The sequence below is a fragment of the Geotrypetes seraphini genome, chromosome 1, assembly GCF_902459505.1.
Source record: "Geotrypetes seraphini chromosome 1, aGeoSer1.1, whole genome shotgun sequence".
Classification (NCBI taxonomy): Eukaryota; Metazoa; Chordata; class Amphibia; order Gymnophiona; family Dermophiidae; genus Geotrypetes; species Geotrypetes seraphini.
Genome location: NC_047084.1, coordinates 303,288,988 through 303,311,272, shown reverse-complemented (window position 1 = coordinate 303,311,272; position 22,285 = coordinate 303,288,988). Strand labels below are relative to the sequence as shown.

Here is a 22,285-nt window from a genome sequence, read left to right as displayed (position 1 = left end):
CCAACTCATATGTCAATAGCACCTTGCACTGGCACCCTGGAACATTAATGGCCAATTACTCTTGCCTGTACTTGTCAGAGCTAAACTAGAAAGAGAGTGAGTACCATGTTGATTTTACTACATCAAACTTTGTTCTATTCCTTTGATGTTATTTCTGTGCCATCTTATCTGACCAGCTCAAAAACTAACACTGATGCCTGGAGGGGGATCCTGGCATCACTTGTTAATTGTATTTAATGGAAAGAATATATTTTTAGGTGGAGCAAAGCTGGCAAAAGTTTCTTGATTAAGAAAAAAAAAAAAAGTACAAGGGGGTGCTGAAAAATTATCAGCCCCAACCAACCAACCAACTTCCTAAATTCTGAGCATTAGTTTGCTACTGCAGCTAAAAAGAGTGTTATTTTAGGGCCTCTTTTATGAAGACATTTAGCACGGACTGCTGCGGTAATAGCCCTGAAGCCCATAGAGGCTTAAAGGGCTTTGGGGCTGTTGACGGCATGGGCAGCCACTTACGTGGCTATGTAAAAGAGGGGGGTTATTTTGTTAAGTGCCAATTTGCAGAAACAAAATTCTATGTTATAACATTGTTTCAGATTATTGAGTGAACCATGTCCACATCATTCTCTTCTTGGTTGCCTTTACAATGTATGCTATGAGGGAGTGGTAAGGTACCTGCACTCCTGAATCAGAATATTCCTTTGAGGATAATGTCCTTGTATATATCAAAGCTTACCCTAAAACTATAGGTCTTTTTTCCTTTCAGTGGTTTTAAGGACTCTGATTGGGTCTATGTACTGGCTAAAGGAACAAATCAAAAGACGGTGACCTTTGATCTCCCAAATGCAACATTTTGTCCTTTTGAGGATAGTTACCAGACCCTGAAGGTGAAACTAGAGGCTTTGAATCCTTACCTTTATGTGTCTGAGTCCAAGTCCATGATTTTCCGAGAAATAGGTATGCATTCTTTTTTTTCTGTCACTGCCTCAAAGACTTTCCAGAGATTTGCATCATCGCTTCATGTGCTGCTTCATCTGAGAACTATGAATATGCAATGGCGTGTGATGTGTTACGCCACTTACAGCCTGGGGAATCTTTTCACTCAGATTCTTCTTGCAATAGCAAAATATTAAATGAATAGTAACAGAGTGAAAGTCAGATGTACTGATTGTTGAATGCATGGCCTCTAACGAGAAAGTTTTGCTGTTGATGCAGTAAGCTAATTATATGCAAATTTGCAGCTCAAGATAATCGTAGTAAGCCTACCAGACCCACATATGCAAGGTTCCATGCTGAGGGCAGCTAAAATTGATGCACACGTCCGAGCAAATGAAAGTGTCAACACTGATCTGCTAGAATATTATTCTGTGGATAAATATCAGCCTTGCAAAAATTTCTTTTACGAAAGGTTTTTGCAATACCAATATTTATGTTCCGAACAAACATTCCACTACCTGTGCAGATACATGTGCACAGATAGTGCCCCCTGCCCCTTCTGTCTGTAAAGAGGTAAATTCTGATCTTTGTAAGAGACAAAAAGTTATTCTCCTTATCTTTCCTAAACCCACACTTTTTGTTCTTACCTGATTGTTATCTTGTCTTTTAACAAATGTGGTTCCTCCCCCCGCCTACCCCAATGCTCCTGTACATTTGATAAACCCCAAATTATGTTTTTGTATTTTAAACATTGTTCAGTTTTTATCTTTGTATTTCGCCTAGAAACCTTGGAATAGGCGATTATATCAAATTTTAATAAAACTTGAAACTTATGCTCAGAACAAAAAGAAAATCATGGCATTACATCCTCTCATCCTTTAAACTCTTGTGAAACACACTAAACTCTTTGAGACTCGGCTAAACCACAAGTCAATATATCCGAAATGGATGTTTATGGAGAAGTACTAGGGTTCTCAAGCGCTCACAGCTATAAGCCTGATGTGTTTTTTCAAGCTAATACACTACAAAGTGAGCTATCATATAGAATATAGTTATGAAGTGAAGTGAAGCTAAGTACTTCATAACTATATTCTATAGTGGGAGAGTATTGCTTAATAAATGAAGATCATTATATAAATTAAAATAAGACTTGTAAAGTATTTAAAACATTGAAAATATTTAAAATATTAAAAAGAAAAAGATTTTGATAAAAATTGAAGAAAAAGGAGAATATACAGGACCGATGATAGCTCACTTTGTAGTTATAGCTGAAAAACACATCAGGCTTATAGCTGTGAGCACATTACATCCTCTCAGACATGACTGCACTTCTAAAGACCTGGTGCTCAGTTTCTATTGCTCTACTCAACGTTACAGTCTTCTGTGTGCTTATCTGCATTGGGGCTGAATAACTCACAGCCTCACTGCCATTCAATTTAATACACAATTTAATATGCCATTCAATTTGTGTGCAAGCAATTCTGCATTATCTTCTGCATCACATGACCCGATGGAGGCACGCGTAAAGTTTAAGTTCGCCTAGCCTCTGACTTTAATAGTACTATAATGACTAGCCCCTAAAATACATAACTGACCTTTTTCTCCTTCTCAGCCAACAGGCACAGAGAAGCTCACATTCGAACTTCATTTCACCCCCCCCCCCCCCCCAGTTAGAGGATGTAAACTCAAAAAACAACACCATCAACATCTTCTCTCACATCAGGCAGCATTATGGGTAAAGATCTAGAACAATTGCTTTCGCCCACTACTTATGAGGAATTCCAGGAAGTGCCTAAAACATATCTGTTCCTGAAGTATCTAGACAATCTGATCCGTATACAACCCTTTCTCTTCAATAACGGTTCTCTTGACCTATTAACCACTTTCTTTCACCTCTGTTAAGTTCAATCAATTTGTACCATCTTTTAATCTTTTGTAAACCGCAAAGAACTTCACGTTCCTGCGGTATATAAACTGTTGTTATTATTATTATTATTATGACCATGTTAATTACTTGCAGGACGCCTCACTAGCCAGTGACCTTGGGGTTGTCTGGGCTCCTCACTTTGGTGCTCTGGTCCCCTCCGTACCTGCAGCACTCCATTTAAATGGCTGGGATGTTGCTGAATGCCACCAGCCAAAAATTTGGAGTTTGAGTTGGTTCACCTCCTTCATTGTGCTGTCTGTTGTTCTAATCAGAAATTGATAATGTGGCCTCCAGCTACTGATGCCGGGATTTCTCGTGCACGCCTCAGTTCCTGCTTCGGCACAGCCCTAAATATTTCTAATTCACGAAGTGTGTTGCCTGCATTGTTTTCTTTGTTTCTGCAGCTGTATATTAAGTATATGTTCATGGTTAAAGGTTTTGCCTTTTTATAATGTGTGTGATGGTCATATTGGCAGATACCATGCGTTAATTCCTTGCTTACCATATAGTACAGGGCAAAAATGCATTTGATGTTTTCATGATTTTGCCCTTTGCCCCACAGTTAAGCCTGATTGTCCTCAGAATGTGACAGTCCAGAAGCAAGGAGAGGATTACCATGTCACATGGGAATACCCATCTTCATGGTCAATAACCACATTCTTTCTTTCCCCTGCAGTTCCGGATTGAGCAACGTAAACGACCACAGTCCACAAACACTGAGGAGGTGAATGAATGATGAAACTTCTGTCTCTTCTGTTCTGTTTTGCTATGTTTTCTCTTTGGTTCTCATTTTTAGTGGTTTGACGGACAGTCTGTAAAGTCATTTCTGCCAGTAATGCAATCTAGAATGCTTATTCCTGTCTACCTAGGGCTGGATGTACTGCTGATGTGATGTGCTTGGAGCATGGAAAAAGAGAGCTCCTAAAATCCATCCAAAGAACTTGAAAATCTAGCTGCATTCAATATCTAATTAATACTTCTGTTCTCTTTCATGAATAACACATTTATAGAATTATAAAGATGGGGAGGGGGAGGGATATTACTTCATTTGCTAGGGTGTCATGAAACTATCGGCAGCAGGACAGAGTAAAATACAGGGTTCTTTTCCCAGCAGTCAAAGGAATTTAGGGCAATTTATTTATTTAAAATATTTATAAACCACTCTATCCAATAGTACTAGGCAGTGTGCAAATTAAACATACATAAAACTTAAAATTCTAAACAAAAATCAAGCTATTACATAGCAATACGAGTAAGACAAACACAAAATATCATTAAGTAAGCTAAATTAATAAACATCTTATAAAAATCACTAAAACATAAAAAAAAACTTTTCATACTAAGAAACACCTACTAATATTAATAAGCAAACACCTGGGCACAAAAAAAAAATCAACAATTTCCTAAACTCGATTATAGATGTCAATATTTACAATTCTTTGGGCATTTTATTCCAAATGCATGTACCCTCAATCTGCAACATCTCTGCACAATTCATTTCCAGTTTTACATGCTTGAAAGATGTAATCTCCAACAACGGATTGGTTTATAAAGCTTCAGGGAAGAAGCCAAAACAAGTGGGACACCATCAAATAAAGCCTTAAGAATCAATATTAACACTTTAAATCTAACGCTAAAAAACAGGCAACAAGTACAACTGAAGGCATGATCAAATTCTGTAACAGGACATCTGCTAAGGTGCTGGTTATGCTAGCTGTTCCAAGCTTATTCTATAAAGAAAGGTAGACATCTCCTTGTCTTTAAAGAATACTAGCACACATGGCCAAAAGGTATGAGCAGTTATACCAGTCCAGTCCTATGGCTGCTTCAAATGCCCACACCCATGTACACACCCACAGGCAAAATACATGCATGAAATACTTTTCTGCAAGTACATTGGTTCCCAACCCTATCCTGGAGCACCACCAGCCAGTCAGGTTTTCAAGATAGCCCTAATGAATATGCATGAGGCAGATTTGTATGCTTGTCACCTCCATTATATGCAAACCTCTCTCATGCATATTCATTAGGGCTATCCCGAAAACACAACTGGCTGGTAGTCCTCCAGAACAGGGTTGGGAACCACTATACTAGTAGGTATTCTATGACTGCACTTCTCAACCCAGTCCTCAGGGCACAAACCCAGCTCAGGTTTTCAGGATAGCCTCAATAACTAGGCATGAGAGAGATCGGCCTGCATTGCTTCCTTGGTTTTCAAATCAATTTCATGTCTAGTCAATGTGGATATCCTAAAAACCTAACTGGCCGGGTGTTTGCCCCAAGGACTAGGTTGAGAAGCATTGCTAATAAGTGCCATTTACACACATAAGTGGCCACTTACATGTATAAATGACTAAATGGTTGCTATTTACATGCCTTCTTGTCTCCTACCCCTATTACTAAGTTTCAAGTTTTATTTGGTCTCGATATACCGCTTTTAAATGCAAAGCGGTTCACAATTATTAAAAAAAATATAAAATGGTAGATGACAGATTCACATGAACAGTGCAGACATACATACATACATGATACATAAGGGTAAATGGGAAGGATACATTGCATAAAAATAAAAAGAAAGGAGAAAGTGAAAAACGAAAGGGGTCGAGCCACTAGGTAGCTCTGTATAGAATTAGCCTTGTTGCGCCTGGTTTTCCTGGACCTGATACTCACCAACGGAGAAAGCATTTCAGAAGTTTCAGTAGGCGATACACTAGCCTCCAGCGACCACAACATGGTATGGTTCAACATCAAGATAGGCTTCACTAGATCAAACACAGCAACAAAGGTCCTCGACTTTCGGGGCACTGACTTTAAACGCATGGGAGACTTCGTCCATCAGGCGCTACAAAACCAAGCTGAAACCAATAATGTAGAGGCTATGTGGTCAATCCTGAAATGCACCTTGCATGAGGCAACAAACCGCTATATAAAAACAGTAAGCAAACGACGGAGGAAGAACAAGCCCCAGTGGTTCTCTGCAGAGATCTAGGATCTTGTCAAGGAAAAAAAAAAAGCTTTTATTTCCTACAAGCATACAGGAAACAGGGTGGCAAAAGAAGACTATCTGACCAGGTCTAAAGCAGTCAAAGCGGCAGTCAGAGAGGCCAAGATTCAAAAAGAAGAACAACTAGCGAAAAACATTAAAAAAGGGGATAAATCCTTCTTCAGATACATTAGGGACAGGAAACGAAACACAGATGGGATAGTACGTTTCAGGAAAACAGACGGGACCTATGCAGAAACGGATTCTGATAAAGCCAAACTACTAAATGAATACTTTTGCTCAGTCTTTACTTGTGAGGCGCCGGGGACCGGTCCACAACTGCAGGCAAGGCAAACCTCGGAAGACCTGTTTCAAAATTTCAAGTTTACACCCAGCAGCGTCCATGGCGAACTATCAAAACTCAAGGTGAACAAAGCCATGGGACCGGATAATCTACACCCCAGGATTCTTAGGGAGTTGTGTGATGTCCTGGCAGAACCGCTATCCGTGCTGTTCAATCTTTCCCTAAGTACCGGAAAAGTCCCCATGGACTGGAAAACAGCTAACGTCATTCCATTGCACAAAAAAGGTTGCAGAACGGAGGCTGCGAATTACAGACCGATCAGTCTCACCTCAATAGTGAGCAAACTCATGGAAAGACTTATTAAACAAGAATTAGATACGATCCTGACCGAGAAGAATCTACAGGATCCCCAGCAGCATGGATTCACAAAGGCAAGGTCCTGTCAATCCAATCTGATCAGCTTCTTTGACTGGGTTACAAGGAAACTGGATATGGGGAAGTCTCTAGACGTCGTGTACTTGGACTTCAGCAAAACTTTTGATAGCGTCCCGCACCGCAGATTGTTGAGCAAGATGACTTCGATGGGATTGGGAGTGATATTGACGACATGGGTCAATGACTGGTTAAGCGGTAGAATCCAGAGGGTAGTGGTTAATGGTACCCCCTCCAATACATCGGAGGTGACCAGTGGAGTGCCACAGGGATTGGTCTTGGGACCGATCCTTTTCAACATATACATAAGAGACCTGACTCAAGGGCTTCAAGGTAAAATAACACTATTCGCCGACGACGCCAAACTATGCAACATAGTAGATAACAGCACCTTACCCGACAGTATGGAGCAGGACCTGCTCTTATTGGAACATTGGTCCTTGACTTGGCAGCTAGGCTTTAATGCCAAAAAATGTAAGGTCATGCACCTTGGCAGCAAAAACCTGTGCAGAACTTACACTCTGAATGGTGAGACCTTAGCTAGGACTAGGGCAGAACGTGATTTGGGAGTAATCATTAGTGAAGACATGAAAACTGCCAAGCAGGTGGAGAAAGCTGCATCCAAGGCTAGACAAATGGTGGGATGCATCCGTAGAGGTTTCGTCAGCCGGAGGCCCGAAGTCATAATGCCCCTGTACAGATCCATGGTGAGACCTCATCTTGAATATTGTGTTCAATTCTGGAGACCACATTATCAAAAAGATGTGCGGAGAATCGAGTCGGTTCAGCGAATGACCACCAGAATGGTCTCGGGACTCAAGAACCTCCCATATGAGGAAAGACTGAATAAACTGCAACTATACTCGCTCGAGGAACGTAGAGAGAGGGGGGACATGATTGAGACTTTTAAATATATCACGGGCCGCATCGAGGTGGAAGATGATATCTTCTTTCTTAAAGGGCCTTCAACCACAAGAGGTCATCCGCTGAAAATCAAAGGTGGGCAATTTCATGGCGACACCAGGAAGTATTTCTTCACCGAAAGGGTAGTCGATCATTGGAATGAACTTCCATTGCAGGTGATTAACGCCAGCAGCGTGCTCGATTTAAAAAAGAAATGGGATATGTATGTGGGATCTCTAGCCGGGTGAAGTCTGGGGGTGGGTCATTAGCGTGGGCAGACTTTGATGGGCTACAGCCCTTTTCTGCCGTTCATATTCTATGTTTCTATGTTCTTGTAAAGTGATCATTCAGAGAAGCATAAGGACAACGCGAACCAATAACATGAATGATAGTGGGTCAACTTCAGTGTACATTAGACTCTCTGTTAACTGGAACTCAAGCAACCAGAATAAAAAAATCAAAGAAACTGCTGTAATTACTGTAAGTGCTAAATGAAAATAAAATCAATTTTTGGTGGAAATTTAAGTGTAACGTGGCATACCCACACCTGAGTACGCCCACGCTTTGCCTACCACATGTCCGTAGTTTGTCTGGAACAGTTTATGGTATGGCATGTTTGGGATATAGCAGTGGTTCCCAAACCTGTCCTGGGGCTCCCAGTCAGTCAGGTTTTTTCAGGGTATCTCCATATTCATGAGAGACATCTGTATGCAAATCTCTCCCATGAATATTCATTGTGGATATCCTGAAAACCTGACTGGCTGGGGAGCCCCCAGGACAGGTTTACCACTGGGGTATAGTATTAGATAGGCATGTTTATAATAGTAACTCTCGAGCAACCAGAAACTACATTTATCCAGCAACTATCAAACCCCATGGGTGCTGGTTAACTGAGGGGCTCATAATCGAAAGAGAAAAACGTCCAAAAACCGGCCCAAGTCGGCACTTGGACGAACATTTCTCAAAAACATCCAAGCGCCGATAATAAAACTGGGTTTTGGACATATTTTAAAACAACCTAGGCCTTCATAGTGCCGCTCAACTTCCAAAGCTAAACGGGGCGTTTCGGGAGGCGTGTCGAAGGCGGGAGTTGGGCGGGACGTGGGCCGGCTTAGACTTAGTCGTACAGCATTTATAACCGAAAGTTTAACAACAGAGCCTAGACGGAACTTGGACGTTGTGACTTAGACCATGTAAAACATGGTCTAAGTCACAAAAACCCACCTAAACTTACCAGATAAGTACTGCAAACACATAACACAGACCCCCACACACTACCCCAGTGATCACCAAACCTCCACCACCCCCATAAAAATTTTATTCACAACTTCAAATTTCAGCCTCCAGACCATCATCACCTGGGCGCCTGGCATAGGAAAGCCTAGTCGTCCAGCATAGAGGCAGCTTAAGTCATCTTCGTGGTGGGTTAGGGACCCATGGAGAGGAGGACCCATGCCCATAAGCCCCTGTAATCATTGTATTGATACTGAAACATGTGCACTGCCCTATAAACCCCCCCAAACCCTTTTTTACTGGCATATAAGTGGCTCCTGCAGTCATACAGGCTATTGGGGTGGTAGATAAGTGGGTCTAAGGGATTTTGGAGGTGGTTTGGGGGGCTCACCGTCACCTATAAGGGATCTGTAGTGAGGAGAAGCCATGGCACCCTTTTTGTTAGTTCACAGTGGTGCCCTGTAAGGTACCCCACTATTTAGATGGCATGTCTGGGTGTGCAGTCCATCACTTTGCAGACCCCTCCCATATCCAATAGGGCTTGTTCTAGGCGTTTTGGACTTGGACGGAATGTTGGACGGAAATGTGGTATAAAGATAGACGATTTAGTGGCTTGGACGATCAGATCAGCAGGATGTATAACACTGCACAACAATTTTTTGGTTAAGTCTTGATTCCTGAAAAGTTTTTGGTGATTATGACAGGTACCAACTTGGTATGCTCAAATATGGTTTTGGTTTTACTGCATCACGTAAGAACTATGAGAAATAGACATTTTTATGTTTACTGACAATAAAATATATAGTCAAGTTTACGTTTCGCACAAGCGACTAAATGAAACAGAATTAAAAGTGTTTTGCTCCCGAGTTTCTTTTATATTCAGTGTCTGGTGCATCACGTTGTAGCATCCAACAATAGTCGGCAAGCATTGACGGATTCCAATTGCCCTGGTATCGTTTCTCCATCGTAGCTATGTCTTGATGAAACCTTTCACCGTGCTCGTCACTCACAGCACCGAGATTTGCGGGGAAGAAGTCCAAGTGTGAATGGAGGAAATGAATCTTGAGTGACATATTGCACTTCATTCTCTTGTATGCTTTGAGAAGTTTGTCTACCAGCTGAATGTAGTTTGGGGCTCTGTAATTGCCCAGAAAATTGTCAACAACGTCTTTCAAGGCTTTCCAGCCAATTTTTTCCGGCCCAACTAACAGATCTTCAAATCGCTTGTCACTCATAACATGTCTGATCTGGGGGCCAACAAAAATACCCTCTTTGATCTTGGCATCAGTTATTCTTGGGAACATCTGTCTTAAATAACGAAAACCTTCCCCTTCCTTGTTCATTGCTTTCACAAAATTCTTCATGAGTCCCAGTTTAATGTGAAGAGGAGGCAAAAATATCTTTGTCGGGTCAACAAGCGATTCATGTGCTACATTTTTCTGTCCTGGAACTAACTTTTTACGGAGTGGCCAGTTCTTTCTAGAATAGTGCGACTCTCTGTCTCGGCTGTCCCATTCGCAGATGAAACAGCAGTACTTTGTATAGCCAAGCTGCAGTCCTAGTAACAGAGCAACGACTTTGAGGTCTCCACAGATATTCCAGTTATACCTGGTATACTGGACATACTTTAGTAACATTTCCATATTCTCATATGTTTCTTTCATATGTGCTGCATAGCCAACAGGTACTGAAGGATAAACGTTGCCATTGTGCAACAGAACAGCTTTCAGGCTTAACATTGACGAATCAATGAAAAGACGCCACTCTTCCGGGTTGTGATCACAACCAAAGACCGAGAACAATCCTTCAATGTCACAACAGAAACAGAGACTGTCGACTTGTGCAAAAAATTTGGTTATATCATGATGCCGGTCTCGAAACACAGAAATTTTCGTACCTGGTGATAGCAAACACCATTCCTGCAGTCTCGAACCTAGCAGCTCAGCTTTTGCTTTTGACAGACCCAAATCTCTGACCAAATCGTTCAATTCGGACTGTGTTATCAGATGTGGATCGCCTGATGAGGATGGTTCAAAATCCGGGTCAATGTCACTGTTAGAACCCTGCACTGCAGTTTCTTCATCTGGTTCGTCTAAGGTCCAATCCTCTGGTGGTTTCGGAACTGGAAGACTGTCATCATGTGGCATGGGTCTCATTGCTGAAGGCAGATTAGGATATTCAATTGACTTCTTGTTTTTGGCAGAGAAACCAGACACATTAGTCAAACAGAAATAACAGTCCGTCACATGGTCTTTCTGTTCTCGCCATATCATCGGAACAGCAAATGGCATCGTCTTTCGAGTACCTCTGAGCCAGGCTCTCAGACTAACAGCACATGTCGCACAGCAAATGTGAGGCGCCCATTGCTTGTCTTGATCACCTATTTTGCAGCCAAAATACAGATGATAGGCTTTCTTTACAAGGGCAGTCATCGAACGTCTCTGAGGCGTAAGTGTATATTCCCCACAGATATAGCAGAATGTGTCGCGGCTGTTACGACACCGACGAGACATATTGCCCGACACCAAAACGTCTATAGCATCAAGCTTACTTACTGTTATATTGCTACAGCTACTATACTACTATACTTTACTATACTGATACTATATACACACACGGACTATCTATATTAACCAAATGAGCAGGATCGGTGTATGGAAGCCACCATTATAGCATGGTGAGACAGCGCAAGCTCGTTCAGACCTGCCCAGACATGCCCAGGATGTCATCTTCCATAAAACAGCTTCCAACCTGGCTAGATTTTATGCATGGACATACCCAGGCGGCACAAACCGTTGTTGATAAGACACTTATGGGAGAAAAAATTGTTTGCATCCAAATATAAGAAAAAATCACGACAAAATTGAAGATTTCTCTGAAATGGTACGTGATGGGTAATTTTTGATGTAATATTCATGATCAGCACCCAAAATTCTATAAGAAACACCCAGCAGTGTTCAGGAAGCAAAAACTTTGTTGTGCAGTGTAATTAGACGATTTTCAAAAGTAAAAAAAAAGTTGGACGTATCTTTCGAAAATGTGTCTTAGGCTCTTTTTAACTTTGGTCGACTTGCGATATAGACGTAAACAGACTTAGACATAGAATCATAGAAATAGACGGCAGATAAGGGCCCACAGCCCATCTAGTCTGCCCACCCTAATGTCCCTCCCCTACCTTTGCCCTGTGAATAGATCCCATGTGCCGATCCCATTTGGCCTTAAAATCAGGCACGCTGCTGGCCTCAATCACCTGTAGTGGAAGACTATTCCAGCGATCAACCACTCTTTCAGTGAAAAAGAATTTCCTGGTGTCACCTCGTAGTTTCCCGCCCCTGATTTTCGACGGATGCCCTCTTGTTGTCGTGGGACTCTTGAAAAAGAAGATATCTTCCTCCGCCTCGATGCGGCCCGTAAGATACTTGAACGTCTCGATCATGTCTCCCCTCTCTCTGCGCTCCTTGAGCGAGTATAGCTGTAATTTGTCAAGCCGTTTTTCGTATGGAAGATCCTTGAGTCCCGAGACCATCCGGGTGGCCATTCTTTGCACCGACTCCAGTCTCAGCACATCCTTGCGATAATGCGGCCTCCAGAATTGCACACAGTATTCCAGGTGGGGCCTCACCATGGATCTATACAATGGCATAATGACTTCTGCCTTACGACTGACGAAACCCCTTCGTATGCAGCCCATGATTTGTCTTGCCTTGGACGAAGCCTGCTCCACTTGATTGGCAGACTTCATGTCCTCACTGACGATTACCCCCAAGTCTCGTTCTGCTACCGTTTTTGCTAGGATCTCGCCATTAAGGGTATAAGACTTGCATGGATTTTGGCTGCCCAGGTGCATAACTTTGCATTTTTTGGCATTGAAGTTGAGTTACCATGTCTTAGACCATCGCTCCAGTAGGAGTAGGTCGTGCATCATGTTGTCAGGCATTGAATCTTCGTCTATTGTGCATTTGCCCACTACATTACTCAGTTTGGCGTCATCGGCGAATAATGTTATTTTACCTCGAAGCCCTTCTGCCAAGTCTCTTATAAAGATGTTGAATAGGATTGGGCCCAAGACTGAGCCCTGTGGTACTCCACTAATCACCTCCGTCATTTCGGAGGGGGTGCCGTTCACCACCACCCTTTGGAGCCTACCTCCAAGCCAGCTCCCAACCCATTTCGTCAATGTGTCACCTAATCCTATAGAATGCTAAAGTCCAGGTACATGATGTCCAGGGACTCCCCAATATCCAGCTTCCCCGTCACCCAGTCAAAGAAGCTGATCAGGTTAGATTGGCATGATCTCCCCTTAGTAAATCCATGTTGTCGGGGATCCCGTAGATTCTCCTCATCCAGGATCTTATCCAATTGGTGTTTGATTAGAGTTTCCATTAGTTTGCTCACTATCGATGTTAGACTCACTGGTCTGTAGTTTGCTGTCTCCATCTTTGAGCCTTTCTTGTGGAGTGGAATGACGTTAGCCATCCTCCAGTCCAACGGGAGCTCTGCCTGTATAAGGGAGAGGTTGAATGAGCGGCGGCACAGTGGCCCCGCCAAGACATCACTCAGCTCCCTATGCACACCTGGGGTGCAGGTTGTCGGCCCCATTGCTTTGTTTAACCTTGAGCTTTGACAGCTCACGTAGACACTGCTGGGCGTAAACTCAAGTTACTAAACGGGTCAACTGAGCCAACCTTGTCTGTAGCTGAGGGCCGAGCCCCCGGCACTTCTCGGGTGTTTACTGTATTATCAATAAATTGATCCTGTTGAAGGCGACAGAAGCTGGACAGCTAATTTATGGGGTGAATTACCACAGTCTAATATTGATGGAGCTAATTAGGAACAACTGAACCAAAGAAGTATGAGAAAGGACTGGAAGACCTAAATATGCTAGACTCTTGAGGAGAGGAGAGTACAGGGGAGATATGATACTAGCCGTTTTAAATACTTGAAAGGTATTAATTTAGAACCTAAATCTTTTCCAGAGAAGATAAAATGGTAAACTAGAGGGCCATAATTTGATTTACAGGGAGAAAGACAGGAGCATTGTTAGGAACATTCTTCTTCAAAGAGACGGGGTTATAATGACCGGAATGCCCTTCCTGAGATGAAGTGGTGGAGAGGAAAACCGGTGATGGAATTTAAAAAAACGTGGGCATGATAACATAGAGGAATCTCTAATTAGATAATAGAAGGATGTAAATTCAACTATAGGATAGTAATTTCAAACAAACTACAGGCAGATACACTTGTCTATGTACCCATTATGTGCGTGCAAGTTTGTGGCTTAGAATGGGCCAGGGAGCACAGGCATTCAATGGGAACTCCCATTAACTGGAACATGAAGATGTTATTGTTCAGACATTTATGTAGATGTCCTGCAAACAGGATGATTGGATAGGCTGGAGTGAGCTTGGACGGCAACATTCAGCATTGGAACCTAGAACAATACCATCATAATGTTTAATAGGTATAACTAATGGGCAGACTGGATGGACTGTTCAGATCTTTATCTACCGTCATTTTACTACTACTAACTGAGAACTTTGTGATTCTGATAAGAAATGGAAATCATCCCTTCAACCACAGGTTTTAAACACACTAGGTCAGGCTACCCAGAAGCCAATAGTGACTCTTTGTATCTTTTTTCATTATCTAGTTTGTGGGTTGTTTTTTTTTGTTCACTCCTCATCTTGATATCACTGTTGAGTTATAAGTTTCCGTTGTGTTGTTCTCTATTATCATAAAGGCAAATATGCAGTATAGTCTTGTGGTTTCCTTTTGATGCATAAACTGAAAAAGGAAGTTGCTTCTGAGTTATATTATTTCTCTTGGGTGAAATAAAGGCAGGACTTATGGATTCTTACACTCCACACACGAGGGATAATTTTATAAGGATTTTGGCACCTATAAATGCCTTTTTAAATTTATTCCAGGAATTATGCACATAAAAATATGTAGGGAGACATGAAGGTGCATGCCTTTACATGACACAAGTATAAATATTTACCCATGATTTCTGCAGTATTTGTGCTAGTATCGTATAAGGAAACATAGGCGCATTGATGTGTCTTTATAAACTTGGCTGCAAATACGTGCTTTTTTTTGTTGTTCTTCATACATAGGTGATTTTGCAATTACCCCAGTAATGATCCAATTGTATCTGAAGTTTAATTAAGGGCCTGATTAACTATCTCCCCCCCCCCTCCGCACACACTTTTTATGAAGCCGCAGTAAAAGCTTCAACGCTCTTAGAATTCCTGGGTGCCAGCACCCCTTCACCTCCCAACCCCCCCCTCTTCCCCTTCCTCCCCTCCACGTGCACGCCCCCCCCTTCCCTTCTCCCATACCTCTAGTTGAAGTTGCTGTTTGCGGCAGTCAACAACATACTTTTCGCAACCCCATTGGCTCTCCCACTGACATCACTTCCAGGTTCTAAGCATGGGAAGTGACATCAGAGGGACAGCCTTCAGGGTTGTGAAGAGCACATTGCTGACCGCCCCCAGCAACACTTCAACTAGAGGTACAAGGGAAAGGAGGGGGGGGGGTACGTACGGTAGGCGGGATTGGGGAAGGAGCGGAAGGGGGTTATTATGAGGGTGGAGGAGGGGCACCACTACCCCAGGCATCTAGATAGATTGTGAGCCCACCGGGACAGATAGGGAAAATACTTGAGTACCTGATTGTAAAAAAACGCTTAGATAAACCTCGATAGGTGGTATATAAATACCTAATAAACTTGAAACTTGAAACTCTCACCATCACTATGCCACTACTTGGAATATTTTAGGGAGAGGAGGAGATACTGGATGCTTTGGATGGGCAGACTGGATAGGCCATTTGACCTTTATCTGCCATCATTTATTTATTTATTTATTTATTTATTTAGTTGGATTTCTAGCCTATCCTCCCAGAAAAGCCCAGAACAGGTTACAAGTTTACATACACAGTAGATGGTTTAGCAACAAGGTTATAATTTCACATACCACAGATGTATAGAATAACAGATTAAAAAGTGAAGAGCTGTAGTGGAAATTCCTATGTACATGTTTCTATGATTCAAATTCTGACTGTACTACATGCTCCAGGATACTTAGCAGGCTCCATGATTTACTTTCACATTGTAACGTAAGTTTTAATCCTTTCCATAGCAGCCCAATTACCTCAATAAAAATTAAAATTAAAATGAGGATTAATGTTCATTTATACTCAGCTTTAAAATAGTAAAAAATATATATTATGAATTAATGGTCATCCTTACTCTAGAGTACACAGCTAGTTCAACTTTTACAAACTTTCTGTTTTAAGACTTCTGTTCCAAGGGAAGCTTAATCACATTTTGTAGGTTTTTTTATCTCATACAATTGAAAGAATTACATTGCACTTACATACTGTGCTTCATTTCAGAAAGTTTCAACGTTAAAAGATGGAGAGACCACATTTAAAGTGACGCAGAAGCATTTCCGACTGGGCTGCAAAGACTCATTCTTCAACTCCAACTGGAGTGACTGGACCAACTGGATAAATGTATAACTTCAGTCAAAGGCATACTCCTTTGCATTTTTTTCTTTCATTCTTTCTTTTCTTCATTTTTTTCCCTACTGTACATTATGGTTGTGTGAAGGGCTACTTTCTGGGAAGCACCAAGCAAGCAAATATAAGTTCCAAATGTAGAAATCCAAATCAATATAGAAATTCACAGCTAAGACTTGACACGGGCCATGTTTTGGCAGACGATGCCTTCATCTTCATCAGAAGTCCATAAAGAACGAAATAAAAATAAGAATAAATGTGAAAATAAAAGCAATGTGACCATATTAAAATATGAACAATTATAAACAGTAAATAATGTAAAAATGTTAATTAAATAAAAACCTGAAGTATGGTAACAATATGAAATTAGTCAAACAAAAAAAAGGCAAGGGTGGTTGGTGTCTTTCCAACCGGTAAAAAAAGTTTTTATTAAACAATTAAAAAATCCGCTCAACAATATGAAAATAGTCATATATTCGTATGCATACAGTGAATTCCTATATTGATTTGGATTTCTACAATAAAGAGCTGTTTTATTTGGACCACTGTATTTTGCTGCTGCCTGTGTTTTGTGGGACTCTTGTTTTCTCCTTTTTTGTTAAAGGTTACTGTCTGTCATGGCTGAGCCCTGAGAGGCAGAACTAGTTTCAGTTGTTATCTTTTCTATTTTATTTCACTAGTACAACCAGAAGTCCATTTCTGGGTGGGTTTATGCATTTCCTCTGGGCTCTGTGCCCCCTCCCCCCCCACCATTACAATGAATACCTTGGCTGATGGGGATGCCCAAGCTCCGTCGGCTAATATGCCCTCTCCCCAAGCCCCTCATGCCATCTGAGCAATGGAGAAGTTGGCAGGGTGCTTCTAGATGCTGATGCCAGCACTTCCTATATATGCTTATTTAATGCACATAAACTGGGCATGCTCAGGGGGTAGTGGCATCAGCAGCTGGAAATACTATGCCAACTTCCCCACTGGTCATATGGCATGAGGGGCTTGGGCAGAGGACATCTTCAGCAGGCAGTGCTTGGAGATCCATGCCAGCATCACCAATGGGGTGCCACCGTTGCTGGGTCAGCCTGACCTCAAAGTGGGCCCACTTGTGGTTATGCCATTGCAAGTCTAACTATAGACTTGTACTGCCTTTCCTAGATAAACTGAAACAAGTCCACTCCATTGATTCAATGGGACAAAAGCAGAACTGGATCAGCTGGTCATGGATGACTGCACTCCAGTACTATCCAAACAGTTTTAGGGCAGCCAGGAGAAAAAAAAAATCACAGCTATTGAAAATCATTGGCTGGCCCTGATGAGCTAGGTCTCCTATCTGAGTATATCTACAAAATGATAGAGGTCTACAAAATCCTATGTGGTGTAGAATGGGTAAAAAGTGAATTGATTTTTTACTCTTTCAAAAAGTACAAAGACAGGGGGATATTCAATGATGTTACATTGAAATACTTTAAAAACAAACAGGAGGAAATATTTTATCATTCAATTAATAGTTAAGCTCTCCTGGATGTGGTTATAGCAGTTAGACCCGGATCTATAAATATTACAGGCGCCACTAGGTGTGACTGTCAATCAACTGCTAGGTGCTATTTAGAGAATCAAGACTAGTAGTGCCAAAGTGGACTTGGGCATCAACAGGCATCCTAGACACCAGATTTTCACTCGCCTAATTTGGCAGTACCTATGTTCGATGTCTAACTCAACCATGCTTATTCTCAGCCCCTAACCATGACAACTTCTTGAGATAGGCATTTAGGCATGGGAGGATGCCTCCACTTAGACATCACTAGGCATCCTAAGAGTTCAGCACCGAACTCTTACATTGTTTAATTATTATAATTATTATTATTTTTAATTCTTTATTAATTTTCAGACTTTAACAATGCATTACAAATATTATAACATTAAAAAATTACATAAAATGCACCATAATACATCACTAGAAAAGGAAACAATCATTTCCCTCATCCATCTCTCAATTATGAATATATTAAATCATATTATTTCTACAACATTATACTCAAATATTTAACTCCACAAAATACCCTTCCCTCCCCTCCCCCCCACCCTGGATGTGTAAGGCAATCTAATCAAGCAAGAATACCTTATAATCACTGCATATTAACAAATGCTGTCAATGGGCTCCATATGTTATTAAATGCATACCCATATGTTATTAAATACCCAAACATTCCACATTCATTCTTTCATATTTATACATATTATATACACTTGTCCACCATAATGTGTAATTAAGTCTGTCATGACATTTCCAGTTTCTCGTAATCATTTGAATGGCTATTGCTGTCAAGATCAATAACAGACGGCTTTTGTATTTATCTAACGCAGGCTTTACCTAATTATTATTTAATTATTATTTTTTGATTGGCTGAAAACTGGTGTAGTCAATTACAACGCTGATTAAGCCAATCAAAAAATAAGAGTTAGTTGCGGATCCCAAACTTAGGTGTCGCTGGACAGCCACAATTAGGGTGCCTAGCAGTGCCTTATGCAGACACTGTTTATAAAATATGGCCCTTTAGTTTTAAAGATTTGGACAAATTCCTGGAGAACATAGACTGCTATTGAGATCAGTAGCATGGAATGTTGCTACTATCTGAGTTTTTGCCAGGTACTTGTGACCTGTATTGGCCACTGTTTGAAACAGTATACTGAGCTAGATGGACCATTGGTCTGATCTATCAAGTATGGCTATTCTTATCTAATCTAATCTAATCTAATCCTTAGGTTTGTATACCGCATCATCTCCACGTTCGTAGAGCTCGACGCGGTTTACAGTAGGAGAAATAGGAAGGAACTACAACAGAGGGTTAGAGGTAGAAGTGTGAAGAAAATTTAGAGGACTTGGGATGCCAAGATATAAGAGTTTCCTTGATTCCTAAGTTGGAGGGAGACTTTTGAGAAAAGCCAGGTTTTCAGATGTTTGCGGAAAACTTGGAGAGAGCTCAAGTTCTGAAGAGGGGAGGTAAGGTTGTTCCGGAGCTCAGTGATTTTGAAGTGGAGGGAGGTCCCTAGCTTTCCTGTGTGGGAAATGCCTTTTAGCGAGGGGAAGGATAGTTTTAATTTGTGGGAGGATCTGGTGGTATTAGGGTTTGAGGAATTCAAGAAAGAGGGATAAAGGGAGGGAGGATACCATATAGGATTTTGAAAGTTAAACAGGCGCATTTATAGTGGACCCTGGCGATTATCGGAAGCCAGTGGAGCTTGGCCAGGAGCGGGGAGACATGGTCAAATTTTACTTTTAGCGAAGATGAGCTTGGCCGCGGCATTCTGAATCCGTTGGAGTCTGTGGAGGTTTTTCTTAGTTAGGCTTAAGTAGATAGAGTTGCAATAGTCCAATCTGGAAAGGATGATGGATTGGATAAGGAGGGTAAAATGTTTTTGATGGAAGCAGGATCTAAACTTTCCTCAGCATGTGAAGGCTGAAAAGCATTTTTTTTTTACAAGGAAGGAGGTGGTACTATATTCCATTGTAGTGTGGTTAATAAAAAAATATATTAGAAATGATCTCTTCCTTTAATTTTTTTTTTCACGTGCTTATTACAGTTTTTACTCTCATTTGGTTTTCAGAGAGATGAAATATACCGAAACAAAGAAAATCAAGGAAGTGAACCGTCCTGGAATCTTTGGTCTTCACCTGCTGCACAACACAGCAGCTTTCATTTTTTTTAGGAATAGAATTTATATTTTATTTATTACACTGATCTTTATTTATTTAAATTTTAATGATAACTGGTGGCTTTTGTTCTCATAGGTGAACTGTATAATAATAATAATCTTTATTCTTGGTATACCGCCCAACCAATAAGTTCCAGGCAGTTCATCATCAAAGAAGGACTGTACAATCAGTAAAACATACATTTAAGCAGAGATAAACAATATTCAAGTTACAAACATATCAGACAGATAAGGTTTTAACAATCTCCTAAAAGCATAATAGATTGTGCTTTTGGAATCAGAAGTACTTAACCGGAATTCATTTTTTCCTAACTGAATGCAAAAGTCTGATGTCAGGTAAGGTTGTTAATCCTGAGTTTGGTGGAAGCCCAACAGCAGTATCACTGTGTAATAGCAAAATAAAATATGTGCAGTTTTTAATATTTTAAGCACTGCTTTTTTATACATTTTGTTTTGTGATTTTCATTGATGACAAACTGTATCTTATATCACACAGCATAAACCGTTTATGCATTTCCATGACATCTTTGTAGAGTCAAAGCAACAAATGCACAAGGTTGTCTTGCATAGTGGTCCCCAACCCTGTCCTGGAGGACCAACAGGCTAATTAAGTTTTCAGGCTAGCCCTAATGAATATGCATGAGAGAGATTTGTATATAATAGAAGTGACAGGCATGCAAATCTGCTTCATGCATATTCATTAGGGCTAGCCTGAAAACCCAATTGGCCTGATGGTCCTCCAGGACAGGGTTGGGGGACCACTGGTCTAGCAGATATGGGCTGGTACACCATCCCCTTACTCTTGGAACCATGTTGTGGGATGTGGGAGAGGGAGTAAAGAAGGAGATAACTTTGAAGCCCTACCTCTGTGGAAGTTCTTTCATTCTGTGTGTATTTAGTTCTATCAGAATCACTGCTCTTAAGAAAGCCAAAGTCCGGTCTCAAAAGGCTGGTCAGAAAAGAAAAATAGAAATAAAAAATAAGCTAAACGAAACAAGGGTGTCACTAGAACACAATCCAGATACTAAAAAAAAAAAGTCACCTGGGATAACAGTTGGCTGACCCTATAATAGAAACAGAGCCCTTATCTCTTCATTTTTCTTTCAGGCTAGGAGGCAGAGTTCTATTCCAATCTTCTTCTCCTCTGTAGGTACCCAATGGCTCTTGACACAAGGGCCAACCTGACACCTCATCCTTTAGACCAGTGGTTTCTAACCTTTTTATTGTAAAGGGCTGCAGTCGTGAATATGAGAAGCTCTGAGGGCCACTAAAAGCTTTCAAACTTATACATACTACAAATTTTGTAAACCACCTTGACCAGCTTGGTCAGACAGGGTATTAAATATTAAAACTAATATTGATTCTATAATACTTCAATGAAATATTTTAAAAAAACCCACTTTATTTTGAATTAACAGCAACAAATTTTATAATTGAGACACCTGAGTAACAGACTCTATGAGGTTGTTTGCAGTTATTTTATCAAGTGAGCAAGATTGAAATTAATGTATTTACAGGATTTAAAGAGCATTTCAGCCAACTGTTTGAGAACCATAATGGAGGACTTCAGGGTCCATGCATTTGGAGACCACTGCTTTAGGCTCCTGTAATATTCTGGGCCAGTGGTCAGCTTCCAGTGATCAGCTTCATGCTCCTACTGATATTCCCTGAACCTCCTCTTCTTGGCTTACAGAATTTTCTCTACGCCTTTACTTTGGCTACTTAAACCTACCCTTGGAATCTATGGGATACAAATACTAACCCTATGTACACTGAGGCTTATTCTGTAAGTGGTACCTGCCATGGTAAGTGCCGTGTGTCCAATCATGGATAGGTCCTCTTCCAGAATTGGGGATTACTAGCACCTAGCAAGGATACCTAGGCACCAGAAATGTAGGCCAGGATTACAGGCCAGTGATGCCTAGTGATGCCAACATACAGTACCACTTTGAGAAAAGAAGGTTGTCGGCCCCCAACTAACAAAGATACCCCAAATCCAAAAGTTTGCACAAGTATATGTATTTCCAATCAAAAATATGTATTCAATATCTATCAAAGTCAACCCAATTACAAATGCAGCCTTTCAATAAAGATCAAACAATAATATAATTGTACAAAGGAGGAGGAGTTTCACAGAGAGTTTCAAACCATATAACTATCTGTACAGAGCCCTTGACCTATTCCAGCTTTATCTTCCTATATTTATGGAGAAGATCCGGTATATAAACTTAAGGTTTAGTTTAGTTTATATAGTATTATGTCAAATCTATTATGTGACACTCATTTCCCAAGTTTCACACAATTGGTTCAAAAGCATTTTCATTCAATATAAGGCATT

At 41.0% G+C, this 22,285-nt stretch overlaps 2 long non-coding RNA genes across 2 annotated transcripts; one reads left to right on the top strand and one right to left on the bottom strand.

Moving 5' to 3' along the window:
* LOC117355768 lies at nucleotides 1-20,287 on the top strand. The gene is made up of 5 exons (XR_004538446.1): nucleotides 1-96; nucleotides 764-954; nucleotides 3,423-3,584; nucleotides 16,114-16,233; nucleotides 19,840-20,287. It is a non-coding gene; the product is annotated as an uncharacterized LOC117355768 (long non-coding RNA).
* On the bottom strand, nucleotides 15,661-20,853 carry LOC117355811. The gene is made up of 2 exons (XR_004538455.1): nucleotides 20,812-20,853; nucleotides 15,661-16,452 (listed from the first exon to the last, which is right to left on the bottom strand). It is a non-coding gene; the product is annotated as an uncharacterized LOC117355811 (long non-coding RNA).
* Nucleotides 20,854-22,285: the final 1,432 nt, after the last annotated feature.